We start from the raw sequence: 22,801 nt of genomic DNA on the forward strand, positions 1-22,801 counted from the left end.
CCATTTGTTGGGCTGGGTGAACAAATAATTTCGCGTCAATGCGGCCAATTTAATATTTTCTAAGAAATCCCAGCCCATTTGCACTTTCTTGAAATACACGAATTAGCTGGGCTCATTCTATATATAATGTTAGGTTAGAAGGAGCAATTAATATCAAAAAATAAACCAGAGCGACACATTTTTAAAATATAAAATTAACAAAAAGCGAGTTATTGCTCAAAAAAATGAGCGCGTTATTGTCACATTGGTCCTTAAAATCTTCGCAAGCTTTGGTATGCAATCACCAGGATTTTCCTTGCCTGTAAGTCAAAAACAACCAGGATTTTCCTTGCCAACTTCTGTTAAACATTTACTTCTATAAGTTAATAACACATGGGATGTTTTTATAATGTATATATAAGTCTCTATAAAATATACGATAATAGTAATAATATAAATATATATAATGTGGTTAGAAGGGAAAACATAAATTGGACACAACATTATTATTCTTATATATAGATAAATAGAATAGAGATCTGCATTTTATTAAAAAATACATTGGGCTGCCGATCTTTAAGAAAAAGTAAAACCTACGCTGGGAGGCCCAAAGGCCGGTATGGACCTTAAAAAATAAGTTGAAACCACTGTCTCCGTATGTCATGGGCTACGCATGTTAAAAAACAAAACCTAGGCCTAGCTGACACTTGTCCGCCCTTTGGAAAAAAATGATACCAGCTAGATTCCCGATACCCTTTCCCGCAACAAAAAAAAGAAAGATCGCCGATACCCCTAAAAAAAGCTTCCCGATGACATTCATCGTTGGAAATTTATTTCGTTTATTGACTAAGGTTGACAAACCCGTGGGCTCCAACGTTTGTATACAATTAGGAGGAAGCTTTTTTTCCAATGGGGCACTTGCTTGTGTACGGCTTGGACCTGGTGGGTGCCCACTGTCAGTCTCTCGGTGTACTGTCCTCTCCGGATTCCTCTCGTTTGTTGAGCATGTTGACAACGGCATACGGCTGCGCCACGGCGAGCGCACACGGACGGGAAAGAACCAGAGCCGGGGAAGACGCCTTCATTCTTTCGAACATACCGCACTAGCCTGGTGGCTGCAGCCCTCTCACCCAAAAGTTGTACTGCCCGGGTTCGATTCCAACTGGTGCAGTTGAAAAGTATCTAACACTTGCCAAAATTCCGTCCCTAGTTTACCTAGTTTTTCGCACACTCAACATTGTCTTGCCATTCCCAGTTTCAAAAAATAACATTGTCTTGCCATTTTGAAAATAGCATATCTTTTTGACTTCGCATCACATGAAGATGTGCTATACATGAATGTTGATTAGCATGATGTTAACTTGTTGTTAGTTCCATTTTTTACCATGAATAAAATTTCCAACATTCTGTTATCCATGTTTGAAAAGTGCCTGTTGATTTAAATGCTTTGCCTCTAAAACATGCAGTTTCTTATCTTAAAATCACTTGGACAAGCGGCCATTACCGATGTTGGATTCGATGTCGCGCTTCTTCAATCCCTCGACAGGCGTGAGGGGGAAATAAACTTCTGTCCCGTCCTGCCGGTTGGGGAATGGAGCGAACTAGATTAAAGAGGGCGCTGGCGCGCGACTGAAGAAGCACATCAGACACGATTTTTTTTCTTGAGTGGATGGCTCGATGGCGTTTTTTACTTGCCTCTGCACCATACAACTTATATTTTTAGCTTCCCAGTCCATGGTGGACCAGCAACCCATTTGCTGGGCGGGCCAACCTACAGAAACCAGCACTTGATTTTTCATCAAGCCCCAAAAACAAGGCAATACTATGTTTGTTTTGAGGCCAAAAATATTACGGCAAGGGTTGAGCGGGGGAGGGGGGAAGACAGAGCAAAAAAGATTAAAAAGAGCTGATGCGCCGTTGCTACCCTAACAAAGCAGGTGCAATTCTTCTCGGGAAGAAGGTGTGCCGTTGACACCCACATGTCACAAATCCCACGGTAGACATACTAACAAGTTCACACACAAGTACAACATAAAAGGTAAACATTCGTATCAAACTCAGGTTCACAGGACACGTTCATATTCATAGCCAAAATTCACAACCAACAACTCAAAAGATTCATATATACACAAGTTCAACATGTCTATACATCCAAATGATTGATAGATCACATGACAATATTCATAGATAATTCACGAAAAGATTCAGATATACACATGTTCAGTATGTTTATGCATCCAAATGATTGAGATCACAGCCAATATCATCCATGGATGAACTTTAATTGCCTAGGGTACAAACTAGTAAATGGTGTTCAGTCGGAGGTACTTCTTGCTAAAATTAATGCTTGTACGAGTAAAGTTTCGAGTACATAAGAGGTAGCACAGACAATCTGAACTTTGCTTGTAGGTTTATCCTCAAATAGTTGCCTCGTGACGAGGGAGGTTTGAGCAACTTGGCCACTACTTCCATCCAACTAGTTTACTGGCTCATCTTGGTCCTGTAGCTCGCCAAAATTCTACATTGCAGACAAGAAAGGAGGCGGTTGAGAAAATGAACCACCCAAATTTTTTGTGTAGTTCAACTGAAATGGAGCATCCCAGGCGTGTAGACTGATTAAGTGCCAGATGAATATACGCGTCAACCAACTTGTCTGGAATCTTTAGACTCCATGCCATACAGTTCGCTACCATATGTGCCGATAACCAAAAGGTGCAAGTTGGGACCAAAGACTGGACTGCGTTTTTCTGGGCTATGCGCCAAGAAATATTTTTGGCGTTCACTCTCCTAATACTTGGAGTTTGATAACTGGTTGACGTCGGTTGATACTCAAATGAATATAGGCACTTCTTCTTGTCAACATCGATGCTTGTCTGAGTGAACTTTGGAGTACATAGGAGCATCATAAGTATCTGTCCATCTGATCTTTTTGTGCAGTTCTACTAAAAGCGCCCAATGTAATGATTTGCCTGCGAGTTCAGGCTCCAAGTTACTCCTTTATGAAATCGGCAAAAAGTACACAATACCAAATTACCAATACATATGATAAGCACAATAATCAGGATAAAGACCAGTACCAACCTGTGTGAGGTAGCATATCAATTATTATTTCCTTTGACTGGAAGCCGAGATAAGCGAACCGACTGATAGCAAAGGAAGGAAGCAAGCCGAGATAAGTGACTGACAAGAAAGGAAGGAAGTTGTCGAGGCAATGAAGCACCCAAAGTTTTTGTGCAGTTCCACCAAAATCGAGCATCCCTGTTGGCAAATGTATTGAGAGAGTGAGATTACTGTAATAGTGGGACTAGTTGATGAAACATACACCAACAAATAGAAGAACCCTCATTATCTTAATGGGTAAAGTTAGCAACATAGTAGTCTTGCTTAAAAACAGGTATTAGTTTATTTAATCAATGCCAATTAGCTCAACACTCAAAGCATTGCCATGGATCATAGGTTGCAAAAACTTTAACGTGCAAAGATAAAGGAGTTTCTCATGACAATAGCACGATACAAATAGAGATGACAACAAACTAATATGGATGAAGGCCTTAGGCCGGTACCAACCTGAGCAAAAAAGCTTATTCATGTAGTCCTAGAAGAGATGATAAAGCACTCACTGGAATCACTCAATAGTATATATTTTTGTGCACTTCAAATGTATGGTTGAAATCACTCTTGTTTACCAGTGTTGAGATTATGTCGAAAGATCATCAAGAACTTCCAGCGGAGTTAAAGCACTGCTGGGATACAGTTCATTGTATTGTCTTGTGTAGTTCCACTAAAATGTATGATTAGCACAACATGATCCCTGTTTGCACAAGTAGGAACGAGGTGAAACCTTCATTAGCTTAGTGAGAAAGGATAGAAAGACATTAGCATATTACTCTAACAGTAGCATCAAATTCATGATGGACAATACGCAAAACATTGCCTCATTGAACCAATGGCAATATATTGACATGCAAAACAATAGCACTATTATGTCATGACACTACCAAGATTCCTCCCTGCTCCACCACATGATTCACCTCCACAGACACACATACATGATTCAGCATATGGTGCTACTAAAGATTTGTTTAACTCCGACAGGAAAATTAGGCAGCAATAAATTAGTGGTACTTAAGTACTCCTAATTAATTAAGTGACCTTGCAGGATAGACAGCAGAAGTGGAAGGGCTCCCTGGAGGATCGTCTCACATGTAAGGTAGACGTTGCTGGAGCCCTTGAATGGCCTCGACTGAGGCCTCGGGCTTCAGCAAGATCACCTTGGCACTGTTGATCATGTAGAGCTGGGTCACAGATGCATCCAGAATCCAGTTAATTAGTATGATGTGTTGTCAACCCAAGTACTACTCTGGTGTATTTCTCTATCTATCTCTACTCTACTCTTATCTACTCTACTCTTATAAAAAACAGAGTTGGTGATGATGGTGTGCCTGCCATCCTGCAATATAGGCCGTCCGATTTATATCTGATGGATAGGAAGGAAACTATGGCAATTTTGCAAAAAGGTACCCACAGCCCTCTCCACATTTGCAAATAAGGCCTTCCCTCATCCATCCTTTTCTCTCACAAGATAAACTACTCATACAAATGCATCTTGATGTTACGTGCAACGCACGGGCATCTTGCTAGTCTTCCAAGTAAATTAAGACTAGTAGCAACACAACAATACAATACCACTAGCAAGATGTCAGGATAACATAGGACGGTACCATCATGTGATCTCCATTTCCTCTGTATTCTTCTTCTTCCCCCTCTTCATGCTTTGTTTCTATTTCTCCTCACCAGTTGGTGAAACCAAGTACATGATTGGCCTTCTATTTCAGAATTGGTTTTGTCAGTGAGGGAGTACAAGTCTACTGGTAAACAATAGCATTATTTTCTCATGGCAGTCGCAAAATAGAGATGAACACATGCATTAAATATCATTCTAGGTGAAATGGATATCCCTGTTTGCACAAAAAGCTACAGAGGAAACAGTCAGAGTCTCAAACAATTACATGCAAAAACATTTGGCTAAACTTGTCATGGCTTATAACAGTGGCATGGCTTCATTTTACCAGGGGCATTAGATTAAGAACAACTAAATATTTGGTATAAGGGCATGGGACAGTGGGTGCACCAGCAGTCCAGCACCATGTACCTAAACCGGGGCATAAAGTGGTGATTCAGAGTTTGTTGCCCCGAGAAACAAACATCCAAGAAACATATCTGGGTTGGTCCCATTTTTTTTCACTCTAGCCACCTACTCCTATGTGTGGATAGCAAATCTAGTCCTGGTCATACCACTGTGTACAACGTTTCCCCTATATTTCCCTTTTCGATCAAGAGACCGGTTGGATGACCAATCTGTACTACTTTGACCCCCTTTCCTTCCTGTTTGTACCAAGTACGATGTACATACTAAATTCCCCCACCCTCACTTTATTTCTTGTTTGAACCAAGTACAATATTCGACTCCATGAAGTAGCTTTACCTCTAACCATAGAAGAAACAAAATAGGTGACGTTGGACCGTCCGATCGAGAGGGGCTGAGAGGTAGAAAATGATGCACATGCAGCGACATAGCGAGCTGGGGAAGTAGAGCTAGGGCAGTTTCGAAGGAAGATATACCTGAAGGTCATCGGGATGTGGATAGGTGGGCGGGGGGAGGCCGGATCCGCCCACACTATGGCAACGACGAAGGGATCGGAGGCCCTCCCACGCCGGCGCTCGGCCAGAGATACCGGTGCAGCCAGCAGTGGGTCTCCTCCCTCGCTATCGACGATGGCCTAAACGCTGCCCCTCCTCCCCTTCATCGGCGGAGGGGGGGTACGTCCAGATCTGTAACCAGCGGTGAGGATAGAAAGACAGTGTTACCACCGCAATCTTGTTTAGATCTGGAGAGGATGAGAGTGTGTGAATAGAGCAACCCTAGCAAGCAAGCACGGAGGTTGTACGTGCCAGGTCGCCTTTTTCACTCCATCAAAACAATCGTTTAAAATTGTGTACGTGCCAGGTCGCCTTTTTTTTTGAGTTGTTGGTTGTTTTTTGAGATAGCTACCCGCTTATTCCAAGTGGTGTTACAGTGTGCCAGGTCACACTTTGTATCGTTCAAGTCTGGTACAAGACCCTCCATTAAATGAACAACCACCACCTCGTAAAATTTGTGAACAAGCCCACGGCTAAAATTATCGGAAACGTGGGCTGCCCCAACATGCATTATTATTTATATTTTCTATGTGGGAGTATCCTCAAAACAAAATGTGAGAGTACAATATTTATTGGGCCCCTTTGTAATTGGTGCTAAATTTTGACCAAAGATTTAACTGACAAAATGTTAGTGCATGTTAACAAAAATTATATCGTTTGATTCGTATTTGAACATAGTTTTCAATGATGTAATTTATTGTGACATGCATGAACATTTGGTTGGTTAAATTTATAGTCAAAATTTGGCAAGGTGCATTAAATCAACACATGCAAGTATCAAAAGGAAAGTCACGGCATGCATGCATGTGTTGTAATTAATGCATCGGTAAATGCAAATTAGTGAAATATATCGAGTGAAGTGCATTGATGTGTTGCATTAACTCGTACAACAACGAGAAGTTTGATTACTACAATGCCCTCTCCCTCGTGGACTGAGCTCCGGTGCCTTAACTACACCTGCCTTTCGCTGTATGACAGGTGGGCCACCCACCCGTTGGGCCCACCTGTCATACACGCAAAGGCAGGAGCAGTAAGTCAATGAAGCTGTGTCCCTCCCTCGCCCATGAGCGTGGTGGCTGGCAGGACTAGAAGAAGCTTTCGCTACACGCTCTCCCTCCCACACACGGTGGACATGCAGCAGTTCATTCATGACCCACAAGTGTAGGGGATCTGTCGTAGTCCTTTTGATAAGTAAGAGTGTCGAACCCAACGAGGAGCAGAAGGAAATGATAAGCGGTTTTCAGCAAGGTATTCTCTGCAAGCACTGAAATTATAGGTAACAGATAGTTTTGTGATAAGATAAATTGTAAAGGGTAACAACTAACAAGTGTAAATAAAGTGCAGCAAGGTGGCCCAATCCTTTTTGTAGCAAAGGACAAGCCTGGACAAACTCTTATATAGAGAAAAGCGCTCCTGAGGACACATTGGAATTATCGTCAAGCTAGTTTTCATCACGTTCATATGATTCGCGTTCGGTACTTTGATAATTTGATATGTGGGTGGACCGGTGCTTGGGTGATGTCCTTACTTGGACATGCATCCCACTTATGATTAACTCCTATTGCAAGCATCCGCAACTACAAAAGAAGTATTAAGGTAAACCTAACCATAGCATGAAACATATGGATCCAAATCAGCCCCTTACGAAGCAACGCATAAACTAGGGTTTAAGCTTATGTCACTCTAGCAACCCATCATCTACTTATTACTTCCCCATGCCTTCCTCTAGGCCCAAAAAATGGTGAAGTGTCATGTAGTCGACGTTCACATAACACCACTAGAGGAAAGACAACATACATCTCATCAAAATATCGAACGAATACCAAATTCACATGACTACTAATAGCAAGACTTCTCCCATGTCCTTAGGAACAAACGTAACTACTCACAAAGCATATTCATGTTCATAATCAGAGGGGTATTAATATGCAAAATGGATCTGAACATATGATCTTCCACCAAGTAAACCAACTAGCATCAACTACAAGGAGTAATTAACACTACTAGCAACCCACATGTACCAATCTGACGCTTTGGGACAAAGATTGGATACAAGAGATGAACTAGGGTTTGAGAGGAGATGGTGCTGGTGAAGATGTTGATGGAGATTGACCCCCTCCCGATGAGAGGATCGTTGGTGATGACGATGGCGATGATTTCCCCTTCCCGGAGGGAAGTTTCCCCGGCAGAAAAGCTCCGACGGAGCCCAAGATTGGTTCCGCCAAGGTTCCGCCTCGTGGCGGTGGTGTCTCGTCCCGAAAGCTTGCTTATGATTTTTTCTTGGACGAAATACTTCATATAGTAGAAGATGGGCACCGGAGGGCCACCAGGGGGCCCACGAGGCAGGGGGCGTGCCCAGGGGGGTAGGGCGCGCCCCCACCCTCGTGGCCAGGGTGTGGGTCCCCTTTGGTATTTTCTTCGCTCAGTATTTTTTATTATGTCCAAAAATAACTTCCGTGGAGTTTCAGGACTTTTGGAGTTGTGCAGAATAGGTCTCTAATATTTGGTCCTTTTCCAGCCCAGAATTCCAGCTGCCGGCATTCTCCCTCTGTATGTAAACCTTGTAAAATAAGAGATAATAGGCATAAGTATTGTGACATAATGTGTAATAACAGCCCATAATGCAATAAATATCAGTATGAAAGCATGATGCAAAATGGACGTATCAACTCCCCCAAGCTTAGACCTCGCTTGTCCTCAAGTGGAAGCCGATAGCGATAAATATGTCCACATGTTTAGAGATAGAGGTGTCGATAAAATAAAATACGGACATGAGGGCATCATGATCATTCTTATAACAACAACATATATGGATATTGTCATATTATTTCCTATGATAAAGTAATAATCTATCCACAATGTCAAGTAAGAATCAGAAACTTCATTGAGAACCAACAAACTATAATCTCAGTCATTGAAGCAATTGCAATTTATCATAACATCGGAAAGAGTCAACATAAGAGCTTTTCAGCAAGCCCACATACTCAACTATCATTTAGTCTTTCACAATTGCTAACACTCACGCAATACTTGTGGTTACGGAGTTTTAATCGGACACAGAGAAAGATAGGGGCTTATAGTTTCACCTCCCAACCTTTTACCTCAAGGGTAATGTCAACAATAATAGTTCATGCTAACTTACATCCAATTGGATATATATATCAGGATCTTTCCAACACAAGGTGCTTGCCAAAAGGATAAAATGTAAAAAGGAAAGGTGAAGATCACCATGACTCTTGCATAAGGTAGAAGATAAAAGTAAAAGATAGGCCCTTCGCATAGGGAAGCAGAGGTTGTCATGCGCTTTCAGGGTTGGATGCACTAAATCTTAATGCGAAAGAACGTCACTTTATATTGCCACTTGTGATATGGACCTTTATTATGCAGTCCGTCACTTTTATTTCTTCCACATCACAAGATTGTATAAAGCTTATTTTCTCCCACACTAATAAGTCCTACATATTTAGAGAGCAATTTTTATTGCTTGCACCGATGACAACTTACTTGAAGGATATTACTCAATCCATAGGTAGATATGGTGGACTCTCATGGCAAAACGGGTTTTAGGGGTATTTGGAAGCACAAGTAGTATTTCTACTTGGTGCAAAGAATTGGCTAGCATGAGGGAGAAAGGCAAGCTCAACATGTTGGATGATCCATGACAATATACTTTCTATCAGATATAAGAAAACATAACCCATTACATTGTCTTCCTTGTCCAACATCAACTCTTTAGCATGTCATATTTTAATGAGTGCTCTCAATCATAAAAGATGTCCAAGATAGTATATTGATATGTGAAACCTCTCTTCCTTTATTACTTCCTATTAATTGCAAAGATGACCAAAACTATGTTTGTCAACTCTCAACAACTTTTAATCATCATACTCTTTATATGTGAAGTCATTACTCTCCATAAGATCAATATGATCTCTTTGTTACTTTTTATTCTTTCTTTTTTTCTTTCTTTCTTTTATTCCCTCAAAATCATAGCAAGATAATCAAGCCCTTGACTCAACACTAATATTTATTATATATAGCTCACGGACTCGATTACATAGAAAGATCATAAAGCAAAACTCACAACTAGACCATACTAAAACTTTATTCTACTAGATCAAGATAATACCAAAAGGATCAAACTAAGAAAAAAGGTAAAGATAGGAGTGTGATGGTGATACGATACCGGGGCACCTCCCCCAAGCTTGGCAGATGCCAAGGGGAGTGGCCATACCCATGTGATTATATCTCTTTTGCGGCGAAGGTGATGGAGTTGTTGATGATGTAGGCTTGTCGTCCATCTTCCAAGGCATAGGCTCACCATCATAGAAGGATGATCGAGTCTCCGGAATCCTCAAATCTGCAGCCAAACTCATCCTCTTGAATCTTCATACTCACAGTTTTGGTTTTGCAGGTCATAAATTTGGGCTTGGAGGTGCTCAATCTTCTCGTGAAGCTTGAAGATTGTCTCCCCAATGTTCTTGGCATCCGGCTTGTGGTTGTTGGTGAACTCTGCGATCATCATATGGTTGGCGTTGAGTCTGCGTTCCACCATCCCTTGGCACTTGAAAACTTGTTGCTCCATTGCTTCGAGTCTTGTCTCCACGCTTCCTATCCTCCTGGGTCCCTCAACATCGTGGATGTGCAGCAACCCATCACGCATCTCAATGGTTTGAGTGTGTTGCAGCACCTCCACGAGGTAGGGGTTGATGACCTTCTCGAAGAACTTGTCCTTGGGGGCGCTTGGAGATGTCATGGTGATCTAGATCTGTTAGAAAAACAGCTCGAAATGAAAACAGAGGATATTTCTGTGATACATGAGTCAAAACCTTCGGGAGAATATATAATGAATTTTTACCGACCGAAAGAAGTATCATGCAAGAAAACGGAGTCCGGAGAGCACATGAGGTGCCCACGAGGCAGGGGGCGCGCCCAGGGGGGTAGGGCGCGCCTCCCACCCTCGTGGAAGCCTCGTGTCCTTCCCGGACTGCTTCTTATTTTCCTATTTTTCTAAATATTCCAAAACAGAGAAAAATTGCCATTAGAACTGTTTTGGAGTCGGTTTACTTACCGTACGATGTACCTATTCCTTTTCGGAGTCTGAAATGTTCTGTAAAGTGTCCCCTATGTACTCCTCCGGGGTTACGGTTTCAATAATATTAGTTTCAACAATAATGGGATTACCTGAGATATAATGTTTGATTCTTTGACTGTTCACCACCTTCGGATTTGTGCCTTCAAAGTTGTTGATTTTTATAGCACCGGAACGATAGTCCTCCTCGATGACGTAAGGGCCTTCCCATTTGGAGAGAAGTTTTCCTGCAAAAAATCTTAAACAAGAGTTGAATAGCAACACGTGATCACCTACATTAAACTCACGTTTTTGTATCCTTTTGTCATGCCATCTTTTAACTTTTTCTTTAAACAACTTGGCATTCTCATAGGCTTGGGTTCTCCATTCATCAAGTGAGCTAATGTCAAATAACCTCTTCTCACCGGCAAGTTTGAAATCATAATTGAGCTCTTTAATAGCCCAATATGCCTTATGCTCTAGTTCGAGAGGTAAGTGACATGCTTTTCCATAAACCATTTTATACGGAGACATACCCATAGGATTTTTATATGCAGTTCTATAGGCCCATAATGCATCATCAAGTTTCTTGGACCAATTCTTTCTAGATCTATTAACAGTCTTTTGCAAAATTAATTTGAGCTTTCTATTACTCAATTCTACTTGACCACTAGACTGTGGGTGATAAGGAGATGCAATTCTATGATTAACATCATACTTAGCAAGCATTTTATGAAAAGCACCATGAATAAAATGTGAACCACCATCAGTCATTAAATATCTAGGGACTCCAAAGCTCAAAAAATAACTTCTTTAAGCATATTAATAGAGGTGTTATGATCAGCACTACTAGTTGGAATAGCTTCTACCCACTTAGTAACGTAATCAACAGCAACTAAAATATGTGTATACCCATTAGAGGAAGGAAAAGGTCCCATATAATCAAAGCCCCAAACATCGAATGGTTCAATAACAACTGAATAATTCATGGGCATTTCTTGACGTCTACTAATATTACCAATTCTTTGACATTCATCACAAGATAAGACAAACTTACGGGCATCCTTGAAGAGAGTAGGCCAATAAAAACCAGATTGCAATACCTTATGCGCAGTTCTATCTCCAGCGTGGTGTCCTCCGTAAGCTTCGGAGTGACACTTGCGTAGGATCTGTTCCTGTTCATGCTCAGGTACACAACGTCTAATAACACCATCTACTCCTTCTTTATAAAGATGTGAGTCATCCCAGAAGTAATGTCTTAAATCATAGAAAAACTTTTTCTTTTGCTGGTATGTGAAACTAGGAGGTATAAATTTAGCAACAATGTAATTAGCATAATCAGCATACCATGGAGCAGTACGAGAAGCATTTACGACATTTAATTGTTCATCAGGAAAGCTATCATCAATAGGTAGTGGGTCATCAAGAACATTTTCTAACCTAGACAAGTTATCTGCAACGGGGTTCTCAGCTCCCTTTCTATCAATAATATGTAAATCAAATTCTTGTAGTAAGAGAATCCATCTAATAAGTCTAGGTTTAGCATCTTTCTTTTCCATAAGATATTTAATAGCAGCATGATCAGTGTGAATAGTTACTTTAGAATCAACAATATAAGGTCTGGACTTATCACAAGCAAATACAACTGCTAAGAATTCTTTTTAGTAGTGGCATAATTTCTCTGGGCATTGTCTAGAGTTTTACTAGCATATTGAATAACATTTAATTTCTTATCAACTCTTTTCCCTAGAACAGCACCTACAACATAATCGCTAGCATCACACATAATTTCAAAAGGTAAATTCCAATCAGGTGGCTGAACGATAGGTGCAGAGATTAATGCTTTCTTAAGTATTTCAAATGCTTCTACACAATCATCATCAAAAATGAAAGGTATATCTTTTTGTAAAAGATTAGTCAGAGGCCGAGAAATTTTTTAGAAGTCCTTAATGAACCTCCTATAAAAACCGGCATGACCAAGGAAACTTCTTATGCCTTTGATGTCCTTAGGACACGGAGTATCAACTTTAGCTTTATCCACTTCAATACCCCTTTCAGAAATTTTATGCCCCAAGACAATGCCTTCATTAACCATAAAGTGGCACTTCTCCCAATTCAAGACAAGATTAGTTTCTTCACATCTCTGCAAAACTCGATCAAGGTTGCTCAAGCAATCATCCAAAGAGGATCCATAAACGGAGAAATCGTCCATGAAAACCTCACATATCTTTTCACAAAAGTCGGAAAATATAGCCATCATGCATCTTTGAAAGGTAGCAGGTGCATTACATAAACCAAAAGGCATACGTCCATAAGCAAAAGTACTGAAAGGGAAAGTAAAAGTGGTCTTTGCTTGATCATCAGCTGACACAGGTATTTGAGAGAAACCAGAGTAACCATCTAGAAAGCAAAAATGTGTATGTTTGGATAATCTTTCTAGCATTTGATCAATAAAAGGTAAGGGGTAATGATCTTTTTAGTAGCCTTATTTAATTTGTGGAAATCAATTACCATCCTATAACCTGTAATTATTCTTTGCGGAATCAATTTATCTTTATCATTAGGAGCGACATTAATACCTCCCTTCTTAGGGACACAATGGATAGGACTTACCCACTGACTATCAGCAACGGGATAAATTATACCTGCCTCAAGGAGCTTTAGTATTTCCTTTGTTACCACTTCTTTCATCTTAGGATTCAGCCGTCGTTGATGATCAATAACTGGTTTGACATCTTTCTCCAAATTTATTTTGTGTTGACATAGAGTGGGACTAATGCCCTTAAGATCATCAAGAGTATATCCAATAGTAGCATGGTGCTTCTTCAGAGTTTTCAATAATATTTCTTCCTCCTTCTCTAAAAGGTTAGCACTAATAATAACAGGATATATCTTCTTTTCATTGAGATAAGCATATTTAAGAGTATCAGGCAACGGTTTAAGCTCAAACACGGGATCACCCTTGGGTGGAGGAGGATCCCCTAGGATTTCAACAGGCAAATTGTGTTTCAGAATAGGTCCCTGTTTAAAGAATACTTCATCTATTTCCCTTCTTTCATTCATAAACATATCATTTTCATGGTCTAGCAAATATTGTTCTAAAGGATCACTAGGAGGCATGGAAACAGAAGCAAGACCAATAATTTCATCTTTACTAGGCAATTCTTCATCACGGGGTTGTCTACGAAATTTAGAAAAATTAAACTCATGAGACATATCATCCAAACTAATAGTAACAACATCCTTCTTGCAATCTATTAGCATTAACAATATTCAAGAAGGGTCGACCAAATATAATGGGACAAAAGCTATCTTGAGGGGAACCAAGAACAAGGAAATCAGCAGGATATTTAGCTTTCCCACACAAGACCTCAACATCTCTAACAATCCCAATTGGTGAAATTGTATCTCTATTAGCAAGCTTAATGGTAACATCGATATCTTCTATCTCAGCTGGTGCAGTATCATGCATAATTTCTTTGTATAAGGAAATAGGTATTGCACTAGCACTAGCACCCACATCACATAAGCCATGATAAAAATGATCTCCTATTTTAACAGAAATAACAGGCATGCCTACCACAGGTCTATGTTTATCTTTAGCACCAGGTTTAGCAATTCTAGCAGTCTCAACACAAAAGTAAATAACATGCCCATCAATATTATCAGCCAAGAGATCTTTAACCATAGCAATATTAGGTTCAACTTTAACTTTCTCAGGAGGTTTGTGTGTCCTAATATTACTTTTGTTGACTACAGTTGAAGCTTTAGCATGATCCTTTATCCTAACAGGAAAAGGTGGTTTCTCAACATAAGCCGTAGGAACAATAGGATCATTATAAGTGATAGTCTTTTCTTCAACTTTAATAGGTTCAACTACTTTTACTTCTATGGGAGGATGATATTTAAACCACTTCTCCTTAGGGAGATCAACATAAGCAGCAAAAGATTCACAAAAAGAAGCTACTATCTCAGAGTCAAGTCCATATTTAGTGCTAAATTTACGGAAAACATCGGTATCCACAAAAGATTTAACACAATCAAACTTAGGTGTTATACCTGACTCCTTACCTTCGTCGAGATCCCAATCTTCGGAGTTGAGTTTAATTCTTTCCAATAAATTCCATTTGAATTCAATAGTCTTCATCATAAAGGAACCAGTACAAGAAGTATCGAGCATGGATCGATTGTTATCAGAAAGCCGGGCATAAAATTTTTGAATAATCATTTCTCTTGAGAGCTCATGATTGGGGCATGAATATAGCATTGACTTAAGCCTCCCCCAAGCTTGAGCGATGCTTTCTCCTTCGCGAGGCCAAAAATTATATATATAATTATGATCACGATGAACAAGATGCATAGGATAAAACTTCTGATGGAATTCCAATTTCAATCGCTTGTAGTCCCATGATCCCATATCATCACATAGCCTATACCATGTCAATGCATCTCCCTTCAAAGATAAAGGGAAGACCTTCTTCTTGATAACATCATCGGGCATACCTGCAAGCTTAAATAATCCACAAACTTCATCCACATAGATTAGGTGTAAATCGGGATGCAATGTTCCATCTCCTGCAAAAGGATTAGCTAGCAGTTTCTCTATCATACCCGAAGGAATTTGAAAGCAAATATTTTCAGTAGGTTCAGTAGGTTGAGGAGCAACTATTTGCTCTACTGGTCGGGGTGAAGATACCCCGAACAAGCCCCTCAAAGGATTACTTTCCATAGTAACAAGTGACAGTAAATTTCAGCACACTATAAATTTTTCCTTACCAAATTCCACTTAGCAAAGGCGCTTCACTCCCCGGCAATGGTGCCAGAAAAGAGTCTTGATGACCCACAAGTGTAGGGGATCTATCATAGTCCTTTCGATAAGTAAGAGTGTCGAACCCAACGAGGAGCAGAAGGAAATGATAAGCGGTTTTCAGCAAGGTATTCTCTGCAAGCACTGAAATTATAGGTAACAGATAGTTTTGTGATAAGATAAATTGTAAAGGGTAACAAGTAACAAGTGTAAATAAAGTGCAGCAAGGTGGCCATATCCTTTTTGTAGCAAAGGACAAACCTGGACAAACTCTTATATAGAGAAAAGCGCTCCCGAGGACACATGGAAATTATCGTCAAGCTAGTTTTCATCACGTTCATATGATTCGCGTTCGGTACTTTGATAATTTGATATGTGGGTGGACCGGTGCTTGGGTGTTGTCCTTACTTGGACAAGCATCCCACTTATGATTAACTCCTATTGCAAGCATTCGCAACTACAAAAGAAGTATTAAGGTAAACCTAACCATAGCATGAAACATATGGATCCAAATCAGCCCCTTACGAAGCAACGCATAAACTAGGGTTTAAGCTTCTGTCACTCTAGCAACCCATCATCTACTTATTACTTCCCAATGCCTTCCTCTAGGCCCAAACAATGGTGAAGTGTCATGTAGTGGACGTTCACATAACACCACTAGAGGAAAGACAACATACATCTCATCAAAATATCGAACGAATACCAAATTCACATGACTACTAATAGCAAGACTTCTCCCATGTCCTCAGGAACAAACGTAACTACTCACAAAGCATATTCATGTTCATAATCAGAGGGGTATTAATATGCATAATGGATCTGAACATATGATCTTCCACCAAGTGAACCAACTAGCATCAACTACAAGGAGTAATCAACACTACTAGCAACCCACAGGTACCAATCGGAGGCTTTGGGACAAAGATTGGATACAAGAGATGAACTAGGGTTTGAGAGGAGATGGTGCTGGTGAAGATGTTGATGGAGATTGACCCCCTCCCGATGAGAGGACCGTTGGTGATGACGATGGCGATGATTTCCCCCTCCTGGAGGGATGTTTCCCTGGCAGAACAGCTCCGCCGGAGCCCTAGATTGGTTCCGCCAAGGTTCCGCCTCGTGGCGGCGGAGTCTCGTCCCGAAAGCTTGCTTATGATTTTTTCTGTGACGAAAGACTTCATATAGCAGAAGATGGGCACCGGAGGGCCACCAGGGGGCCCACGAGGCAGGGGGGCGCGTCCAGGGGGATAGGGCGCGCCCCCACCCTCGTGGCTAGGGTGTGGGTCCCCTCTGGTATTTTCTTCGCTCAGTATTTTTTATTATTTCCAAAAATAACTTCCGTGGAGTTTTAGGACTTTTGGAGTTGTGCAGAATAGGTCTCTAATATTTGCTCCTTTTCCAGCCCAGAATTCCAGCTGCCGGCATTCTCCCTCTTTATGTAAACCTTGTAAAATAAGAGAGAATAGGCATAAGTATTGTGACATAATGTGTAATAACAGCCCATAATGCAATAAATATCAATATAAAAGCATGATGCAAAATGGACGTATCATTCATTCGGTGTCAGATGGCCAGAAGCATACTGTAGTACTCCACTGCAGTAGTACTCCATCATTGTTCGACTTCCCGAAGAGGCGAAGTGCCGAGCGCAGCCTGGACGCTCGTGTGGCAGTTTCATGTGTAGAGTAGTCTAGGATAGCGTGTACCGTGCCTCTAAGCTTAAAATCGTTGGGGTCGGCTCCATGCTATGAGGCCATCTCGAAGCAATTTTTTATTAAAATAATCTTTTGGCCCTACCTGTCATCCTGGTGATTGTAGTTTGCACGCTCATCTGATCAAGACAAGAATATATATTTTAATTTGTGGTGGGGTAAATGTTAGAGGTTGCAGCAAATATATTGTACACTGCAGGTCTTTTAGCCAAGTTTAGAGGCAAGCATGTGGGGCCAGTGCTATGATATGTCGCGTCAACTCGTACAACGAGGGGAAGTTTGATTTTACTACTACACGCCTTCTCCCTCGCCCATGCGCACGGTGGCTCGCAGACGAGGAAAGGCCTTTGCTTATACTACAACAAGCTATCCCTCTCGCACGCGGTGGACGGACATGCAGCAGTGGATTCGATATTGTAGAAGTAGTAGTAACATCATTGTTCGTCTTCTCGAAGAGGCAAAGAGCCAAGAGCAACTCGAACGTGGCAGTTGCGAACGCTTGCGTGGCAGTCTTTGTGTAGGGGTGGGGCGTGGTGTAGAGCCATGGAGCATGCATATAGCCAGGCTCTTGCATGAGACAAAATTGCTATTTGAGCCCACTATTGTAGTACTTGCTAGTATAGCCCTATAAACCAGAAAGTAGTATTTGCCTTTCTAGAGATTTCCACAAGTGACTAGACTACACCCTAAATGAGTAGTACATATGGAGCAAAATGAGTGAATCTACACCGTATGTAAATACGCAGTTCTCTCGTTTTCCTCTCCGCCTTGGTCGCGGTGCACAATATTGAGTACTCCTATATGACTAGCCACTCTATCTACATGCGGGACATCCAAGCCTCCGGGCCCGCATGCGATCCACCAAATCACAGCGAGGTGCTACAGTCGAGACTCACCGGTCACCCCGGTGTGGCCGTCATGACCCGTCATATCACAAAACACACACCTTTACTAGCAGTGGTAAAGTGGCCTCGAAGTTGGACTGGACGAAGTAACCATCATTTCACTGGAACGCTCGTTGAAGCCCTTTCTCCCCTTTCTTGAAGAAAGCCTCACTCCAGGCTACTCACTTCTGCCATTTTCCTTCTGTACCGACGAAGGAAAGGTGGGCGAATCAATGATGCTACTATATTTTTTCCAAGAATCTTCTTTTCGCGAAACACCGACCGATTCTCATAGCCTATTATTTTCCCGTTTTTATTGCGATTGTGGTTTCCTTTCGATTGCTTTTTGTTTGTCAGTTCATTGATGGATCCTGGAGCACTAGGCAAAGAGTTTCCGGCGGACAACCCACTAGAGACAGCGATCTCCAGGAAGCGAGCACCGACCAACGAGTTGACCATGTTGGCGGGCCACCCCATGGAGACGAAGAACTCCAAGAAACAAGCACTGGCCAAAGAGTTGACAACGTTGGCGGAGAACTCCTCAAAGAAAGTTGGAAGAATAGCAAGGGCCCCATCGTTCTTACGCCAGAAACTCTAATGGCCACCTATGCGAGGCTCAAGGCCGAGTTTGAGGAGATAGTCGCCGTTGAGAAGCAGTATTCCTCTGGCAAGGTGATGGCCTCCATCGAGGACGAGGAGATGGCCCCCAGAGGGATGGGATCCCCCGGTGAGCTGCACAAGGTAAAAAATAATGGCTTACCATAGTTGTGGTTTTTGATTATTTGCAATGTGCTTGCTAATATGTTAGGGTTGTGTAGGTGCCGGTGGGCATCCTTGATGATTCCAATGTCGCGACCCGTCCTGTGGACAACGCCCCAGAGATCGTTTTCAATGTCGCGGTCCGTCTTGTGGACATCGGGCCAAAGATCGATTCCGATGCCGCTGTCCATCCTGTGGACATCGCCCCAGAGATCGATTCCGATGTTGCGGTCCGTCCTGTGGACATCGCCCCAGAGATCGATTCCCATGCCATTGTCCGTGCTATGGTCATTGCCCGACAGATCGATGACAAGAAATAGTTGGTCGCACTTATCCTTCAGGGTAGTTTGCATTGTGTTTAATTACCAGAACGATGCGTGTTATCAAACCATCTTAGCGCTAGTGCACTGTCTTGTGTGGGCGGTACTTGCTACTTTTGTTTGATATTGAATCATGCGAACCCTCTTCGAGTTATGGAAACAAATGTATCCTCACCAGCTTTTGATGCAATATATGGCATGCTTAGATGTAAGTTTGAACTGTTTATCATATCAGCAGGGCTTGTTTGATGATTCTTGGTGTTAGTAGCTGCTACCTCTTGAGCACTGCGTTGGTTTTCCCTTGAAGAGGAAAGGGTGATGCAGCAAAGTAGCGTAAGTATTTCCCTCAGTTTTTGAGAACCAAGGTATCAATCCAGTAGGAGGCCACGCACGAGTCCCTCGCACCTACACAAACAAATAAATCCTCACAACCAACGCGATAAGGGGTTGTCAATCCCTACACGGTCACTTACGAGAGTGAGATCTGATAGATATGATAAGATAATATTTTTGGTATTTTTATGATAAAGATGCAAAGTAAAGAAAGTAAAATAAAAACGGCGCTAGAAATAACTTGTTGACGGAAGATTAATATGATGGAAAATAGACCCGGGGGCCATAGGTTTCACTAGTGGCTTCTCTCGAGAGCATAAGTATTTACGGTGGGTGAACAAATTACTGTTGAGCAATTGACAGAATTGAGCATAGTTATGAGAATATCTAGGTATGATCATGTATATAGGCATCACATCCGATACAAGTAGACCGACTCCTGCCTGCATCTACTACTATTACTCCACACATCGACCGCTATCCAGCATGCATCTAGAGTATTAAGTTCATAAGAACAGAGTAACGCTTTAAGCGAGATGACATGATGTAGAGGGATAAACTCATGCAATATGATATAAACCCCATCTTGTTATCCTCGATGGCAACAATACAATACGTGCCTTGCTGCCCCTACTGTCACTGGGAAAGGACACCACAAGATTGAACCCAAAGCTAAGCACTTCTCCCATTGCAAGAAAGATCAATCTAGTAGGCCAAACCAAACTGATAATTCGAAGAGACTTGCAAAGATAACCAATCATACATAAAAGAATTCAGAGAAGATTCAAATATTGTTCATAGATAAACTTGATCATAAACCCACAATTCATCGGTCTCAACAAACACACCGCCAAAGAAGATTACATCAAATAGATCTCCACAAGAGAGGGGGACAACATTGTATTGAGATCCAAAAAGAGAGAAGAAGCCATCTAGCTAATAACTATGGACCCGAAGGTCTGAGGTAAACTACTCACACATCATCGGAGAGGCTATGGTGTTGATGTAGAATCCCTCCGTGATCGATGCCCCCACCGGTGGAGCTCCGGAACAGGCCCCAAGATGGGATCTCACGGGTACAGAAGGTTGCGGTGGTGGAATTAGGTTTTTGGCTCCGTATCTGGTAGTTTGGGGGTACGTAGGTATATATAGGAGGAAGGAGTACATCGGTGGAGCAACAGGGGGCCCACGAGGGTGGAGGGCGCGCCCAGGGGGGTAGGCGCGCCCCATACCTCGTGCCCTCCTGGTTGATGCCTTGACGTAGGGTCCAAGTCCTCTGGATCATGTTTGTTCCGAAAATCACGTTCCCGAAGGTTTCATTCCGTTTGGACTCCGTTTGATATTCTTTTTCTGCGAATCTCTGAAATAGGCAAAAAACATCAATTCTGGGCTGGGCCTCCGATTAATAGGTTAGTCCCAAAAATAATAGAAAAGTGTATAATAAAGCCCAATAATGTCCAAAACAGAATATAATATAGCATGGAACAATAAAAAATTATAGATACGTTAGAGACGTATCAGTAGCTAGCTACTGTGCAAGCTATAGTACTTGCAAAACACTCACCGAAGAGAAACGTTGGGGCTGATGAGCTCGTGGTACGCTTATAGGTCTGATCCGTCGTCGACCAGCCAATAGCCCAAGCTCCTAAAATTGTAGGTTTAGCGATCTATCAAACAATAGTCGACACAGATACATTCAGGCCTCATTTGGTTCATAGGGTAGGAAAATCATAGCAAAAGTACAAAGACGTACAACACAAAATCATAGCAGTACAGAGAGGTACTCCTTCCGTTCCAAAATAGATGACTCAACTTTGTACTACTAACTTTGAAACAGAGGGAGTACAAATCCTAGGCGGGCTAGTTTGGCCTAGTGGGTTTCAGTGATATGACGTGGTATAGTGCCGTCAAGTTTTCGCGTGTGGTAGCAGTATTGCGGGTGCAATAAGTTTTGTTGAAGAAGCAGAATTCAATGAAGTCATGATGGTTCCTTCGTCCGACCAACTTACAGTGGGAAAGGTTGGGCCTGCGCTACGACCGGGGTGGACCAAGATAATTTTGTGCATGGCAGGTGGTCCAGGATGGTTGACGTCCCACATGTCGGCGAATGAAAGTATTCTTTCCGATATAGAGGACGAGCAACAAGTATTCATTGTTTATTTTTGATGAAAGCTATTGTCTCCACTATTACGACGCAGGAGTGTGAAACACGGTAGCCTAGTGAACTTGGCATTTGCACCACTCCCTCCTTCCTCATGTAATACTACCATAGTGTTGACTATAAGGTTGGCTATAAGGTTACAACTTTTTCTCACTTCCTCTCTATCTATTTCCTCTCAAATGTTTTTTACCTTTATTTTTTATACACAATTGTTTTTTATGCCTCTTTTTTTTAGAATTAGTTTTTTTATACCTAGGAGCACATGTAGAGACGGGCTCTTGCAGAGCCCACTCCATGACTTTGTCAATACCTCTCTCTCCTCCACAAAAGCGGGATTATAGCCCAGTATTTTACTAGTACTACTTACTATGAATGCGGGCAACTGGCGTCTAAGGGGGAGCGCACGCGGGAGGTGGGGGGGTTCTGGTGGGCCAGGGTGGTCAGAAGCGGGCTTGGAAGCGGTCCGGACTCCGCATGGCCCACCTCACATTATCACCATATATTTCTTGGAGTCTGTGCGCGGCGGGCGGGCAATCTCTTCTCCCTCCCCCGTCTCTCTCTTCTTAGTCGAAGCCCGCCGAGCGATTAGATTTTGGCTATCGACGGTTTATTCAATTGCAGTCCCACATGTCAGTGAAAATGCAAGACAATGCGTGTCCCCTCTGGTGAGCGGCGTGCGAGCCGTACTGTCGGGGGTGCGACGCGAACGCGACGCGTATGAGTCGTAAGTGTGCCGACTTTTCCTTTTGAACTTGCAAAGCGTAACATTTTCGTGCGATCGGTCGATAGAAATCCAGAACAAAATGACGAGGGCGGTGCTTTCCCGCGTGTTAGGCGGGCTAGTTTGAGTGATATGACATGCTACAGTGCCATCCACTTGCTCCATTTTTATGTAAGCAAGAGTCTACACTCTTACGTGGGAGGAGTGCGAAACACGACGGATATGATTTTGATCGAGGGATAACTGTTCCCTGCGAAATAATGGAGCACTGTTAGCGATTATAGCATGATAGTTAGGGCATCTCCAGCGCTGGCCCACAAATTTACACCGGCATCTGTCCGAGGACACTGATGCCAG

The sequence above is a fragment of the Aegilops tauschii genome, chromosome 1 (genome assembly GCF_002575655.3).
Source record: "Aegilops tauschii subsp. strangulata cultivar AL8/78 chromosome 1, Aet v6.0, whole genome shotgun sequence".
In the NCBI taxonomy this organism is placed as follows: domain Eukaryota; kingdom Viridiplantae; phylum Streptophyta; class Magnoliopsida; order Poales; family Poaceae; genus Aegilops; species Aegilops tauschii.